Raw genomic sequence first — 17,261 nt, forward strand, 5'->3', positions numbered from 1 at the left:
TTTTAATTTTCTATCATAACAAAAGCTTCTTAGAGATTTCCATTAGAGTTTAATTTTAAAGTAACCTAGAGTTGCTTAAGCAGGAAGAGGCAAGATGTTTGCCACACTACTCAGCTTTTGCACTTTTGAAACTATAAGCACCATAACTTACAAAAATGTGAGCCTAGGGATTTTAGCAACTACATTCCATAGCATTCCAGGTTGACCTAAGGATTTCAAATCATAAACTGAACCTCAACTAATTGTTCTTTGCAGAAGATAACCTCTTAGACTTTTGTCCCTTTTTGTTGTGGCTGCTATGCAGGTCAGTCTGGTATCCCCATAATGCAAAAACTGTCAAAATTGGCTTAAACAAAGACGGGGTTGGGTGTTGTTAAGAAGGGAGCTAATAGAAGAATGTCTTTAAACTCCAAAAGACCTTTCACTCTTTCTCTCTTTTTATGATGACCTGAGACTAAATATACGATCAGTTCAGCCACGTGTAACAATATTGGTGTGTGGTAGTGAAACGCTTGCATAACTGTGAATTTTGATCAAACTAAATCGATACATTGGTTTTATGTCAACACCACTTTATATGATCCAAAGTGCAAATGGGCCTAAGGAATACTTTGCTATTGGTAAATGGCTTATATTTACATGGAGATGGAAAACAGAAGTTTTATATTTAGCTAAGTCTTAATGACCAAAGCCTCAGGTCATGTGATTATTACAGTATAGATCATTTAGAAAGGAAGCTTCAAACGTTATGTGAGAAATGACTTCTTGAAGATCTTGATCAGTTTGAGATGGAGTCTGTCATTGATGGGTAGACATTTTTATGTATCAGGTGAAGTTGTTTAGCAATGACATGAACTCAGTTAACTCACTGACCTTCCAGTTCTGGGATTAAGTTATTTTTATTTTTATTTTTATTTTTGTCTTTTTGAGGGCCACACTCTTGACATATGGAGGTTCCCAGGCTAGGGGTCTAATCAGAGCTATTGCTGCCGGCCTATGCCAGAGCCACAGCAATGCCAGACCCAAGCCGTGTCTGCGACCTACACCACAGCTCATAGCAACGCCAGATCCTTAACCCACTGAGCAAGGCCAGGGATCAAACCCACAACCTCGTGGTTCCTAGCTGGATTCACTTCTGCTGCGCCACAACAGGAACTCTGGATTATGTGATTTTTGATGAGTTAGAAGTTTGTTTGGAGAATTCATATGGTTTGAAAGTATGCCGATAGATTTTATCAATCTATTTCATATTGCACAATTTTTAATTTACATTATTAAAATTTGCATGCTACAAAAAAAAAAAATTTTACACATCCTCTTTATCCAACTTCTCACTTGAATGGTCTTGTCTTCAATTCAATGGTTGACTCTGCCAATAGATATACTGGTCACTGTCTGCATTATTTGGCCATAAAAAATTTATGGGGCCATAAAAACTCAGTACCCCCCTAAGATCTTGTCTTCTACAAACACAACTTTACACAGACTTGGAGGCATTAGCAATTACTGTAGTGATGGGAGGAGAAGCAGTCAAGCAATATGCCTCATTTTAATGGGTGCCACTTTACTGCCTACTTGAGAAATAATGGTAAAAGTGTGCATAATACCATGGCTCTTCACAGTTTTAGATTTAGATTCTTACACCCCTTAATACACTTCTGTGGTCTAGAATTATGGGATGTATTTATGAAAATGAAATAAAGTTGGTAATCAGCTATGTTTAACTGACAACACTTAATATAATTCTTGTTTATTAAGTTTAAGGTGCTTCTTACAATTAGGAAGGTTCCCAGAACATGAATATTCAGTACAACTGTAGAACATTACTGAACAGAGAGATAATATTTTAATATGCCTTTTTTTTTTTTCAAAAAGAAGCACGATTGGAAATCTTTGAGCTGCTACAGAACAGAGTGTGCCCAAGAAAACAACTAGGGATGACATAAGAAAAAAATGAATCTCATTTTAACTAGAATGAATCTTCAGTCTTCAATGGAAGCAGATGTTTTAGATACTGCCTTCATGTTTTGGAAACAGAATACATTATCTATTCAAGACAACAGAACTATAACTGAAATGTGTCTGACCTTACATGGAAATGGGTAATAAACCCAAATATGTTTTAGCAAATCCTGATGATGTACTCAACTGGTAAATGTCAAACCCCGTTCAAACCACTTATGCATGTCATTATTACTACACTTTTTGCCACTATAATTCTGCACCTAAATGGATGCTTAGAAAAGCATTTGCAAATAAAAATACTACACAAACTATTAAGCAGCCAAAATAAAACCACATGTAAGATGCTTCACTTTTAGACACTTATAGTTCTCTTGTGGGAAATAAATTCCCTGAAAGAGGGCTGGGGTCTTTCCCTGAGGCATAAATTTCCAACCCACTGCAAGACTAGATATGGGTTAAACAAAATGAGAATTGCTTAAATGTCTTTTCCTGTCATCACCAATCCCTCTGGCAACTCCCTTGTGATATGTAACTTAATGGACTCCCTCCATATATAGTCTTTCCATATTTAAAGCTAATGTCAATATTCCAAAATAAACATACATGTATATTTTATCTTGGCATTTAAAGTCTCAGCAAATTAATCTGAAGATAAGAGGCTGTCGAGATAATGAAGATAGAGAGTTTGAATTAGTGGAAAGCCTCTCTGAGACAGTGATAAAAGATTGAAAACTGATGGTGCCTAGCATTTCTTATCCTGGGGACTAAGAATGTAAAATCTATTGAATTAACATGACCACCCCTCCCCTTTCTTTCTGTTTGTTTCAATTACTTTTTTTTTCTGCTGTTGAACAAATCTATTTCATGCACTATCAATGCTGTAGGCATTTTCTTAGGAATCCTGCACCAGCCCTCATCAGATGGCTTTCATTTTGGACATGGCCTCCTTGCTTTGCTTTTCTACATAGCAGTCAAAGGCCAAAAGACAGCACTGAGGGAGGAGATGAGTGGAATGAATGGGACATCTTGAAAGCCAACCAAGGGGATCACTGTGGCATGTGTACTGGAAAGACTCAGCATGTCCTCTCTACTCTCACGCCCCTGTCAGAGAACTGAACTGTCCACAGCCCAGAATGGCAGCCTTACTTGGCAGTTTCAAAGTCAGTTGGCACAGAGGTAGATTCCAACTGCAGTGGACCAGTGTTGCCTTTCTGGAATTGGAGTGGAGCCCCTGAATGCCAGCTGAGTAACTGTGAGGGACAGGGAGAGCATGGTTATTTGGGGAGTAAAGTCCCTCTTAATGGTGGTTCTGATGGAACCATGTGAGGGTGAATAAACAAGAGGCATATATGCTGGAAGAGAAGAAGGGAGCAGAGGGAGCGGAGGAGAGATGATGTGGCCACAGTGAGAGGGAGGGAAAGAGTGTGTGCATGTGTGGGGTGGGGGAGAGGGGGGCACAGAGAGAAAGAGTGAGATTTCTTGGATTACTAGTGACTTATCAGTTCAAGGTATGGTTATTTGGCTGTGGTTTGTGCAGAGTCCCCTCTATACCAAGGGTAGATGACTTTATTTTCTTTAAGGGCCTAGATAGTAAATATCTTAGGCTTTGTAGGACAATATGGGAAATAGAGAACATCATGCAGGTACTTATGTAACAAGAGAAAAAACACATCTATACAGAATGTTTGTGGATGAATTTCAAAACTCGATTGAATATGTTTTTTTTTTTTGTACTACAGCTCTACTAATGAGAAAAATGGAATCTTTATATGGATGTTGAAGTTTCAAGTTCATGTAGTTTTCATACGTCATGAAAATATTCTTTTATTTTCAAACATTTAAAAATGAAAAAAAAAAAAACTTAGTCCATGAGCCATATGAAAACGAGGGGCAGGGGGCATAGTTTACAAACCTTCCTATAGACATGCCTGTCTCTTTATCAAACAGTATTCCTCTATGTATTTTAAGTGAGCTTCTCTTTATTTCTACCACACATTCCCTTCCCCAGCCTCACCTCTGCTCACTCTAAGGACGTCTTCACCTGTATTTAACTGCCCTGAAAATCTTAAGATGCTCTTTCCTCAACAAGAGGACCCTGGCAGGGAGAGAGTAGTTGAGGGCCCTTTTGTAAAAGAAAAAACTAGGACAGCAGAATTTTTTTTGAGTTAGGGCTCTAAGAGGCAATATTCAGGTCTGACTTGGGTGGAAGCCTATTTCCTACACAGGCATCAGGTGGGCCTTCATCTTGGAGCATAAGTGATGCTCCCATGGGAATTTTGGTTCCTGGTCATGGCGAGCCGCTCTGCTTCTCTCACTCAAAGCGAGGAGGGCTTACTCAAATGGTCTATCAAGGAGCCTCATCCTAACAGAGAAAGGGGTTTAGATGGCTTTCCAAAAGCTCAAAACCCATAGGCTTCTGAATACCCTTGGCTTCTGGAGAGCCCCACCCTTTCCTACAAGGCAGCTAGGCTGGGACATCTGTTTGCTCCCTCCCCAGCAATGTGGGCCCCAACACCAGGGTGTGGCCTTGATTTCAACAGACTTTCCTGGAAGCACTTCTTTGTGCAACGCCACAAGCACCTCTGCCCTACCCTCAGATGAGGCTTTTCTTATCACGAGTTTTGTGTCTGGGAGTGGGCTAAACCTGTGCTGTCCTGATTCCCAATGATGTGACTGCTTCTGCCTTCACTTATCTGCTGCTTCCTATACACCCCCACTTTCTGGCTCAGCCTGAGTCACTCTAGTCTACATTACCTCCCCACTACTATAAACTCTGATGGCACATCTAGACAAAACTAATTATGTGGTGGTGAGGGGTGGAAATTATGGACATCTTAGAAAGGCAGAGATATATCTTGATATGAACTGATAAGCCAAAAATGTATTTTAGAACTCCATGCTGTGTCTAACACACAGAGGTGGCATGCAATGCGCAATTCAGAGGGTTGTTTTGAGTAACAAATGAGTTGTTATTTGTAAAGCACATAGGACAGCGTCTAGCACTTACTGAGAACTATATGGTTAAACCACAGAAATGTAAAGATGCTTATTTATATTCAGTAGGCTTATAAAAGGTTTCCATTTTAACTGGACAAATGATTCACATAGATAAGTGCATTATATATATTTTAACTGAAAGGATGGTCTGACATAAATAATTTGAAGTATATTCTCCCAAAGTTTGAATACTCTCTCATGCAGACCAACAATATGCTTAGGAAGCCAAATTCCTTTATCTTATATCCAAAACACTAACACTGTCTGTTTTGGGATAGGTGATCTTTTGTGTCACTCCCCAAATGCTTTCTACCAAAAGGCCTCTCCTCAGTGCTTCAATCAGCTTGTTAAGTCTGGACAAAGATATCAATGCGAAATAACAAAAGCCATAAGCCAACTCCAAGTATATTAAATGCTAATGAACAAACAAACTTAACTTTTGACTTCATCAATGGAAAACAGTAATCCCTTATGGCCAGACAGCTCTGATTAAAATGTTCTTCTATTAATGTGTGTATATTTACAGGACATCCAAGCGACATTCCACATGGATCGTTTCAATAGAAAAGGAACAGCCAGTCCCATGGGCTGTAAGGCAAGTATTACTTTCATAAAAGGAAAGAGCCAGCATTATTTTCTTTGGGGCCATTGTTCACAGGCTGAATATTTTAATGTAATTGATCTAAGTCTACAAGAAAACAAACCCAAACAAAGCTATAGTCTTCTTAGTTTCTGCTCTGTTCAAAACCCACATCAAAAAGCATTCTTTGCCTTCTCAAATGTAAGGTAATCAGAGTGGTTCTAACTCATTTTACTTTATAATTCTTTGCCTATACTCCCCTATGAATGTGCCAGGATCTAGGTCCACAGCTCATACAACCTCCTTCAGCTTCTTGGCAGAATTAGTAAGCAGTAGAGCAGCCAAGAGAATTAGGAATTGGAAAACATGGAAAGACCTAGCCCACAGTGCAGGGCACAGTTGGGTAGAGGAGGTAGAAAGAAAGGGAAATGGTACTGGTAATGGCAAAATCGTGTAGTAATTTGCCTTCCCAAAGTAATTATTTAAAAAAAAAATCTCTTTGCATCATGTGATAATGAAATTACTTCTACCTGCCCCAGATGTGAAAAGTTCTATTCTCTCTTTAAGGCTTGTTCTTTTTTACTTACTCTCTCTGGATACCTTAGATGCATCCTCTAAATACCAGGTTCAAAGTCAAGTCTCCCTCAGGCCCCTCCCTTTCACCACCACCAGGCAAAATTAACCACTTTCACTTGTGTGTTCTTATAACATTTACTTCTCTTAAAAGCTCATGCCAATGAATATATTTTATAAATGTGTCAATCAACTACTACAATATAAAGAAAAAAATTTCATAGTACTTTACGTATCTCTTGAGTTTTTTCTCATTAAATTACATTCTTGGGCACTTCTTTTCTCTGTAGGTAGGTTTATCTTTGTATTCTCAGCATATCAGAGTGTTCTACATGTAGAAGTTTCTCATTAAAATTTTGGGTTACAGAAGGAGGGAAGGAAGGCAGGGCATAGATTTACCTCAAGTATATCCTGATTGCTTATAGGTTAAATGACCATGTCATTATTTCCATAGAAATTTTCAAATGTTTTATGACATAAGCATTTTCCCTCAGTCAGCTGACCTGAGAGATCTGATTTAAGCTCTCATGAAATCAGCAATTGTGCCAAATGTTCAGTTTCTACGCTCACGGGTTTTCCCATAGACTGAGATTGCTCCCTAACTGATTTCTCTGCTTCTACAACAATTGTCATATAACTGCTAGTTATCACCCATAAATGTAGTGTGTCCCAGGGCTTTAGATAAAAGCCCAAATCATTTTGTAAGACAAGACAAGACCCCCCATAGTCTGGACCCAACCTTCATTCACAGCCTCATCTCCCTCCAGAACTTTCTGTTCACTCTGATTCTAGTCTCATCCACACTGTCTTCCTGATTCTCCATCCAAGATCATGTTTTTATTTCCCTTTAACATGGTAATTTTCAGAGAGGAGTATCTCTCCCTACTCTTGGTTTCATGAGGAGGGATTTTTCCTAAGCACATCCTTGGGTTTTCTATGCACTTTCACTCACTCAGCTCCTTAGTAAATCTGAGAATTACTAGATTTGCTTACTCTTCTTCCTCTTGGCATCTTCCTGCCTGCAGGAAGCCTGACCTCTCCCACCTCCCCAAAGGCCCTGCCCCACAGGTGTGTGGTAGGCTGGGGATGTGAAGGCTTACTATGGAATTCTGCCTAATTCTGAAGAGTCATTAAACCCCCTTGGTCAGTAGATGAAAAGCCACATCTGCTAACTTGTCCCCCAACTAAAACGGATATTTTCATTCCTATCAACTACTTTTTTTATTTCTCAAAGTGTTCAGAACTTGGATGAGGAAGAAAAGTGCTATCAGTTGGAGCCCCTCAGAAACCAAACTCAATCTTCAAAGTCCAGTTCAAATTTACTAATTCCTAAGGCCCTTCCCAATTCCCTCAGGTAGTATTAAGTATTCATTCCTTTGTAGTCCCATTGTTTGTTTATTTATTTATTTTTTTACATAGCCTTTGGCCATTATTTTATTCTGCCTTGTGTTAATGAAAGTTTCATCTACTACATCATAAACTCTTTGGGACAGAGACAACCACACTCCTCTTAGACAACATTCTGACTTCCATAGCGCCTCACATTTAAGGCCCTAAAAAGACAAAAAAAATAAAATAAAAAATAAAGGTAGTTCAAATCAACGCTTGTAAAATAAAACAAAATGAAAAGGTACACTAAGGAAAGAAGTACAATGTTCTGGCTTCCATTGTGCCTCACACTTAGAAGGTAGTTCAAATAAATGCCCATGAAATAAAACAAAATGACTAGCACAGCTGAAAGTTTGGAATAAGTGGATGGTTACAAAGGGACAGAGTGTCACGTCTCAATATTACAAGACTTTTACTGCTGCAAGTGGAGATGACAGCCAATTAAGTGGCTCCCGGTGTCCTTTCACAGGCCTTCGCCACTGGGCCTCAGTGGTGGTCCAAGACTTAGGAAAGAAGATGCTGAGTGACCTGGGTGGATGATCACATGTCACTTGTCCATCTGGCTTAAGACCAGAAGAGTCCAGATTCTTGGGAACTTGAAGAGCCAATTTCAATTTAGCTGCCTTGTACTTTTAAATTGAAGCCTGATTATTTGTCACAATTGGACTTGGCTGGAGTGACAACGTGTCCTGGCCACTGGGGGGAAAGATGTAAACAAACGCTTACATGCTTCCTTTTGCTGGAAGGATGTCCATGAATGCTATTACTTCCTCCAGTTGAAATGAATCGGGAACTATATGATTGAAATGGAAATCTAATTCTGTTCCCTCTGAAGTGATTGATATGTTTTAGCAGTTAAGCTGCTGCAGGCCAAGGGTGACCTTCATTACCACCAAGGTTACTGAAGTTGTTAAAATAACTGCCATTATCATGCATGAGACATAGGAAGGGTACCGATTATTTGGGATCTAGTAATGGTATTTAATCCAATGTCTAACCAATAGTTGGGAAAATTGATTCTTATTTGATTATCAGGCATCTCTTCCAAAAGATGATGTGCCCAATCTGATCAAATCTTGACTGTTACTAAATCCTCAGTCACAAATATGGTAACAACGTCATGGTGAACACACTTTCCCCTGGTTTCAAGTTTCCATGTGGAGGGAGCTCCATTAGGGTGACACATTGTCCTTCTCTTACTCCTCTCCACATACAGAATTAAGGAACCTGACTGGTGGTGACTAATGTCTGTCCATGTTTTTTTGATTGGATAGGACTAGTCTGCTAAAAGTCTTTCAATGAGGAGGATTTAGCATCTGTTTTTCTTTTCCTCCACTGACCAGTGCCAGTCAGTGATGTTAGTTAAACTGTTTTGCTGTGGACCCAAATTTCTCGTCTGGTTGGCTGTCTGAGGACTGAGGTGAACAGGCAAATCCATTTGGTTCTCACACTAAGGCATTATCCCCAACAACTTCATCATTAATAAAAATGATTTTGATCTCCATCTGCCTAACTCCAGTGTCCAACTCAGTCAATTTGAATCCTGTCCTGTCGAGCATGAGTTATAATTTATTGGGCTTCCTCAAATGCCAACACCATGAATTACAATGCTGTCATTTCTGTTTCTGGCATTCGCTTTGCAGCAGCATCTAATGAACTTAAGCCTCTGCTTCAAGTTTGTGAATGTGATCTTCTTTTTAAAGCGCAAATATGGGCTTCTCTGAAAGACAATTTTTCCTTAATAACATTATAGCTTCTTAAAAGGAAAAAACAATTACGACAGATTTTTAAAAGCTTATTGCAAATGGAGCCCAAACCAGGTAGCTAATGAATTTCTGGGTTGCAGTGAATGATTTCAAGTAGTAAAGTCCACTCGGCCAACTGACTCAAGGCAGTTTCTTTCTCCCGTAGGGGAAGTAGCAGCTATTGAGAACCCACCAGATGCTGGGCACTCAGCCAGGTGGGTTGCGTATGCTTATGCAATCTGCTCACCAACCCTATGGTAGATATATTATCATCCCCATTTTATAGTTAAGTAAACTGAAGCATTGAGGGTAAGTCACATGTCCGAATGGGGTTTCAAACAGAGACCTATCAGGAAATGCAGAGCCTGTATACCATACTCTATGGGCTTGCCCTTCACTAGGGTGACCAGGTGATTTATCACACAAATACAAGGATGCTTTTTCAAGTGAAGGGTCATCATTAACAGTTACTCTGGGATAACATGTATAAACCAGAACTATTTAGCCTTAAACAAAATAGTACATATGATCACTCATTCTCTTTCATGTCTCAGGGTTTCAAACTCATTTTTAGCAGATTTTTTTAAAATATATGCCAATTCCAGATTTGGAAAGGCCTGCATTTGTTCACTCTTCCTTTGTTCACCTCTTTCTGGCTTAACACAGCCAGGACTCCCTGTGTGTTCCCTCCTGAGGCCTGAGATCCAGTGTCTAGCACCATCTAAATAAGTCACAGTCATTCATTATCAGAGATATTTCTTCCTCTAAACACACAGAGGGATGAAGCTCCAGGGAAGGATTAGATCATTAAGCAAAAGAAAAAAACAGCAACAACAATACAGCAGCGCCTGCATAAATCCTGTAGTGGGAAAAGATCACTTAAAAGTTTTTCTAATGTTCTAACATATCCTTGATGGTACTGGAAATAAACCCCATCTACTTTCTTCTCTTATAAATAAAATCTTCATTACATTCTATCACCTAAGCACACTGGAGTGGTATGATGAGGAACTGAAGACAGTCAAGGCCCAGAGGCATCCAGTGGCTACTCTAGATCCTTAATCACTGGGGTGTTTAACCTTATTATCCCACTCTGTCAAGTTGGTGTGAAATAGCCCCTTGGCTTATTCCTACTTCTCCCACCAAGAATCATTCGACTGTATTAACAAGTGCTAACACTATCTTTCTAGAAAATGGGGTATCCTAATATTATAAATAAAATGGTGGTACTCTAAGAATTGCTCTTAAAACCCTAATTCTAAAGTGCAAAGAACTAGTTTGTACACAGAAAATCATCACAGGAAGGGGTGTGTAGAAATGCCTGTTTCCAGTTCTCAGCTCTTTTTATCAGTCAGTGTCTGCTCTAGCAGGATGGCTCTCAAGATTTGCATGTTCCAGAATCACCCAGAGGAGCAGTTTAAACACACACTACTGGGTCCCACCCCCAGAGCTTCTCATCAGTAGGTCTAGAATGGGACTTGAGAATATGCATTTCTACCAAGTTCATGATGAAGCTATTATTGCTGGTCCCTGGGCCATACTTTGAGAACCACTGCCCGGGCATAAAGCTGCAGGGAGTGGAAATTTTCACTGGTGAAAAGAAGTTAGACCTAAGATGTGCTCCCTGGAATAAATTAAGATGAAAGCCCATGGCATAGAACTGAAATGCACCTGTTGTATTTCCAATAGCCTACTTTAAAATCTGGATGGGAGTCAACAAACTTTTTCTGTAAAAGGCCAAACAGTAAATATTTTCAGCTTTGCAGGCCAGATGGTCTCTATTGCCAGTGCTCAACTCTGCTTCTGTAGCATGAAAACAGCCAGAGACGGTACATGAAACAAGGAGCACGGTCATGGCTGCATTCCAATAAAGCTTTATTTAAAAAGATGAATAATGTGCTGGATTTGGCCCACTAGCCATAGTTTGCCAATATTTGAGTCTAACTAATGTGATAAGTATGATTCATATATGGCAGCATCTGTTAGTCTGCCAAGCTCCAGTATGCCTCTGATCAATGAGAAACCAACCAAGTAGGAAAACTGACTGTGTCAGCCAAGCATTGACATGTTATAGTTGCACAATATTGGTGTACCACTGCCCAAACTGGAAGATATGCACTCTTCCTACAATTCAGCCCCTACAACCAAACCAACTATTTAAAAATGAATGGCTCACTACTTCATTCTATTTTAATAGGGGTTTCACTGTACTGCTAGAAATTACTTACCTATACTGAATAGATTCTTTACTTGGTACTTTGCCTAAAAGTCACTAACTTTCTGTGGAGCAGGATCACTGATTGAGTTACTAGTTACTTCATATTTTGTTTTCCATTTGATTTTTCTTCTCCTTACTTTCAAAAGGGCCCATGGAGCTGTCTTTTCTCAGGAGAGGTTTGCATTGCTGGACTGAAAATAAGCTCTCTTGATGATTTTTGACAAAAATCTAAGCTTGCTAATGTCCTGAAGAGGAGGAAGAGAAAGGCAAGTGTCTTTGATGGGGAGAGGTGGGAGCAAATGAGACAAGGAGGGGACTCTTGGGACAAGGAGAAAGACTCACATATCCCTGATGGGCAGTTCTCAGTTCCCTCCATCCTTGTCATGTCAACAGCATTTGACACAATTGGCCATTCCTTCCTCTTGGAAATTTGTTCCTTGCTTGCCTTCCACAGGGCACGCTCCTCTGGTTCTCCTCTCACCTTGCTATCTGTTCCTTCTTTATCTCCTTTGCTCGTCTCTTCTCTGATAGAAGGACTGTCTCAAAGCTCAGTTCTTGGTTCTCTCCTATCCTGTCCACTCATCAAACACTCCCCTGGTGATCTCATCCATTCTCATGGTTTCATATACTGCCTATACATGGTGACCTCCATATTTACAATTCCAGGCCAAATATCCCCACAAACTTCAGTCTCACACAACCATGCCCCTCTCGATGTCTCCACACATCATGGGGCATCTCCAATCCCATGCCCAAAGCCAGGGTCCTGATACATCCTCATCCTTACCATCCCCATTCACTCTTCCCCAGCCTGGAAAATGTTAACTCCACTTCTTCTGGCTGATAAGCCCCCCAAATCTGGTGCTGTACCCCATATCCAATGTGATGGTAAATCTTGCCTGCTCTACCTCCACACTGTATCTTGAATTTGACTACTTCTCACCTCCTCAACAGCTCCCACCCTTAGTCTAAGCCACTCTTGCCTTTTGCCTGGACTATTGCCATCTTCTCTTGACTGGCATCTCTGCTCTCATCCCTGCTTCTAATTTAGATTACTTTCAGCTTAGTAGGTACAGCAATTCTGAGGTACAGCGATTCTGTTGAAACATACATGACCACTTACTCCTTGGACTCAAACTCCACAAGCTCCCATTTCTCAGAGTTAATGTGAAAGTCAGAGGTCTTCTAGCCTTCCCTGGCCCTGGTCCTTGCTCCCTCAGTGGCTTCCTCTTCTCCTCTTCAGTTCATGGGGCCACACAAGCCTCCTGGGTTCCTCAAACACGTGGCCCACATTCCTAGCTCAGCACCTTTTTATTGCTGTTATCTCTGTTGGACAAGATCTCACTCAAGACATCACACAGCCTGCTCCCTCACTTCCTCCAAATCTTTAGTCAGAGGTCCCCTTTTCAGGGAGGCCTCCCCTGACTCTATTGAAAATTATAGCACCTCCCCTGTACTCCCCTTTCTGCCTTCTCTGCTTCCCCTCTCTCCCCAGCACTTACCACTATGCAGTACACTATGTATTTTACCTATTTATTTTGTCTCCTCTCACCTAAATGTATGCTTCATAGGGTGGGGTTAGCAGAGGTGTCTGGTCTGAGAGGAAGTGCACCTTGGGGTCCTGAGCCTGAGGGTGCAGAGCCCTGGGTATGGGACTCCAGCTGCAGCAAAATGTCATGAGCAAAATGCCATGGGCTTTCCTGGGTGAGGGAGCACCAGAGCCTCCCACCTGGGAGGGAACAAGCAGGCTTGGGAAGTTGTTATTAGTGGTTACCTTGGCTAAGGGAGGTTCAGAGGCCTTTCTCTAATTTTCCAGATCCACTATAATCAGGAGAAAGGGGGATATGGAGACAGAAAGGAGATAGGGTGGGGAGAGAATGGAGGGAATAGGCAGAGAGGTGGGGGCAGAGGAGAGAAAGAGGGAGGGAGGGATAGAGAGAGAGGAAGGGAGGGAGGAGGTGGAGGGAGAAAAGCAAGAGAGACAGAGGGTGGGAGAGATCTAATAAAGATGAAGACTGAATTTACTAAAACTAGATGGAAAGGAGGCTTGGAATTGGACCCATTCGAATTAGGGAAAACTGTTATCATGTGACATTTCCTACATACCTAGACTTCTGAACAATAATTCATACTCATGACAACAGTTCTTATTCCTTGAATAATGGAAACAAATAAATTAACAGAACAAAACAAATCCTGCTCCACGCATACCAAGAAAACAGAATTGAAGAATGGTAGTAGAGGGTGAAGCGAACCTTACACTTCTCCCCAGACTCTTCCACCATTTCATCATAAATTGTGATGTGCACCAGGGTCAATATTCACCTCCTGTGTTTCTCTCTCTCTGGGTGGAAGAAATGTTGCTAATGGGGAAGGCTCAGCTCAGATTTGTCTGATGACCAGAAAAGCTGATTTTTCAATCCTCAAGTCCTTGTTCTAGCAGAGGTTGTACCTGTTTTTTCACCCTGCCTCATTCCAGAAGGAATTGCCCACAGAGCCCCATGTGGACCCAGAGAGGCCAAGGCTCATTAGCCAACAAGAACTGTTGATTCTCCTGCCTGAGTGTTTGCCCGCAGGGTTGCAGCATGTGGGACTCCACGCAGCTTGTGAAATCTACCCTCTTGCAGAACAGGAACAGCCTGTTCAGTAAGGGTTAAGAGCTGCTTATTTGCTTCAGCAATGGATGCCAAAACCCCCAAAAAACGAAAGACAAAACCCTGCTTGCTTACTTGGCCAATATTAGGGCATAACATATGGTTGTTTTTTGTTTTTTGTTTTTTGTTTTTTTTTTTCATATTTCTCAGGAGCTAATTAATGATCTTTAGCCAAGGGTTCAAGGTAAAGACTTTTATTTTGTTAAAACTTATGACATCTTTATTACTGACATCTTGGTAGCCTATTTCTAGTCATTTTCCAAGCCTGTATGAAATGTACTTTACCTTTATATCCATTACTGTCAATGGCTTAAAATGGTCCAAACACTATTTTGAAAGGATGGGCAAATTATTTTAAATCCTGTGAAGAGCTTCAAAGGATCCTATGACAAATTCCCTGGCCTCCCCATTTCCAGTGAATTAAAATTTCAGTCCATTGTTTTCAGACCCCTAGAGAATGAGATACCTTATCTTCTCTAAATATATCCCACTGTAAAATTGTTGATTATAGCAGAAAGGTACTTAGTCAGCACAAGTGTTCTCATCTATTTTATGTTTGTCTAACTTACTAATGTTAGCTATGCATTTCTACTGAGCGGTTGATTCTAATCTAGACTGAAAAGCAGCCATGGGCAATTATCACTTTAGATAAGTGGGGAAAAATCAATACTTATTTTTTTTCTGTGTAAATGGAAATAATGAAGCCATGACAGCATTGGCCGCTACAAAAAAAAAAAAAAAAAGGTATCCTTAGACTCTCTAAATCCACAAGATGGAAATGATTCAACAACATACATAATTCAACAGAAACATGGTCAAATTTCCAGAATAAGTGCTTGTATGCCTGTGATAGTTGGAAGTATGCATGATGGTCATTTCACCTGTACCCATTCATGTTTATTTATCCTCCCTGAATCTAGGTAATATATTTTTTTTGCCACACCTGTGGTGTGTGGAAGTTCCTGGGCCAGGGATCAAACCCGGGTCACAGCAGTGACAATGCTGAGTCCTTAACTATTAGGTCACCAGGAACTCCCTGTATTATTGTTTTATTATGTTCCTTTCTGTATAGCTTTTAGTGTCTAAACTCTTCTATTATATTTTTATGTCACATTGGAAATGAGAGTTAAAAATAAGGCCAGAAAACCAAATGTTGATATTTTCAATAAAAAATTTATTGAGCACTACCTACCTGAATGTGCCAGGCACTGTGCTAGATTTGCAGGGTGACAAAAGTGAGTATGACTCAAGCTCTGCTCACAGGGAGCTCACAATCTACAGGTGATAAGAAGGCAGTACAGGCAGGCATACAACCACTCTACCTAAGAGGCAGTACTATAACACCACGAATTTATAGAGTGCCATGGGAATGTGGGTTATGAATAACTGAGTATTAGAGGATCTGTGTGTGTGTGTGTGTGTGCGTGTGCGTGTGTGTGTGTGTGTGTGTGTTTCTGATAGGATTTCAAAGAGAAGATTTTCAAGTTGAGACTTAAAGAGCGTAAGTTTTTGCCAATAAGTACAGTTGGGAGAGGCTAGAATTTTAGCAAATGTCAAAATGGGACAAAAACACATTCAAAGGGGTATGTCTTTCAAAGGAAACTGCAAGTAGCTTGGAATGGGTGGGACATAAGATCCACAGGCATTATAGAAGGAGGGGAAGGCTAGAAAAACAAGAGATAAGAAGATATATAAGGTCTTCCTATTAGAACTGAAACTGAGGAAGAGACTGAATCCCATCAAGAAGGTTTATGTTTTCATGAAAGGAACCTGTTAGTTCTGAGCAGCAAGAGTATACCTTGCTGACTTTGAGACCAAAATACCAGTAAAACATTTGCACCCCAAATCTCTCTAATCTGAAAGATCTCAACATTCCTCCCTGCATGTAAAAGAACCCATAAGATCTTATCAGAGTGATGGACAGTTTCCATGTTCAAACTCATTTGTTTACAAGAACCATTCCAGCCACTGAAGAGAGAATTCCAGCATAGAATGGTCTCATTCTAAAAAAAGAAAGACTCTGAGCTTGAATTAGGAAATAAATCAGATAAACAGGCAAATACCAAGAAACAGTTTTCACTGAAATTTGATCTACTCCCCCAGTATGATACTTTTGACTCCATTATTGTATTGATTGACAATGACTTTTCATTAACAAGCATGAAGGAATGACAAAAAATTTAGTGTCACAGCCAACTTATGCCAAGCCATTTTCTAAGACGAAGAGAGGGCAGATGTTTAAGCTGCAACTGTCTTCTTCATACATCCTATTCTTTAGAGGGAAGAAAATCTTTAAAATGCAGAGAAAATTTTAAGTAACATATTCAGGTCAGAGCATCTACAAAAGGGCATGTCATCACAGTCCAAAGCTAACTGATCATGTATTGGGTATTTGTATTTTGGATGGTCTTCTACTTGATTGGTTGAGTCTATCAATAGTGAAAAGTATGAGTGAACAGGCTGTACAGGTTAAAGCATCCAATGAAGACAATGAGATGTTCCTGTTACATATGTAACCAGCCCAGAGAAAGTTTAACATCCTTTTCCAGTCATGTGATCTGAACCCAGGTTGTCAATCTATAAGAATATAAAATCACTGCTTCCTACTTCCAAGGCTCCCTGGATAAAGTTCTGCTATGACCCTTAACTTACAGAGGTGTTATCTCATGGAACAGTTATGAGCTGAATGATGGAAGTTTCATGTCATGGTTACCCCGATGCATTGGATGATGGTGTAATGATCAAAAAAGATGCCAGTGATGACAATTGAACGTCCCTTTGCCTTCCCAGCCTCCTTCATATATTCTCAGGCATAGGATGACAAAGGGAAGTCCACGAGTCACATGAGAAGGACTGTAGCCATGGGTACACGGTCAGGAGCTCCTCTGTTTGTCTTCACTTCTACAGTCCATGCCACCACCCTGTCCTGCTTCCTCCTCATCTTGTTCATGCGAATTCCTTACCATCTTGACCCTAACCACTGTCCTCTGCCTAGAGTTCTGCTGATGATTAATCCCAAATGAACCAACATTCAGCCCATGTCTGACATGGAGTTTGTATTCATATAGTTGTTGAGTGAAATAATGACCCCAAACCCACTTTACATAACAACATTTTAGGGGGTGTCTTTTTGAATGAAA

The 17,261-nt window shown here is 40.4% G+C and overlaps 1 protein-coding gene across 2 annotated transcripts in view; it reads right to left on the reverse strand.

Moving 5' to 3' along the window:
* Positions 1-17,261, reverse strand: part of TRPM3 (transient receptor potential cation channel subfamily M member 3) — a 529,690-nt gene that overhangs the window by 209,344 nt on the left and 303,085 nt on the right. The gene's annotated exons all lie outside the window — the stretch shown is intronic.

The sequence above is a fragment of the Phacochoerus africanus genome, chromosome 2 (assembly GCF_016906955.1).
Source record: "Phacochoerus africanus isolate WHEZ1 chromosome 2, ROS_Pafr_v1, whole genome shotgun sequence".
NCBI classification, from domain to species: Eukaryota; Metazoa; Chordata; class Mammalia; order Artiodactyla; family Suidae; genus Phacochoerus; species Phacochoerus africanus.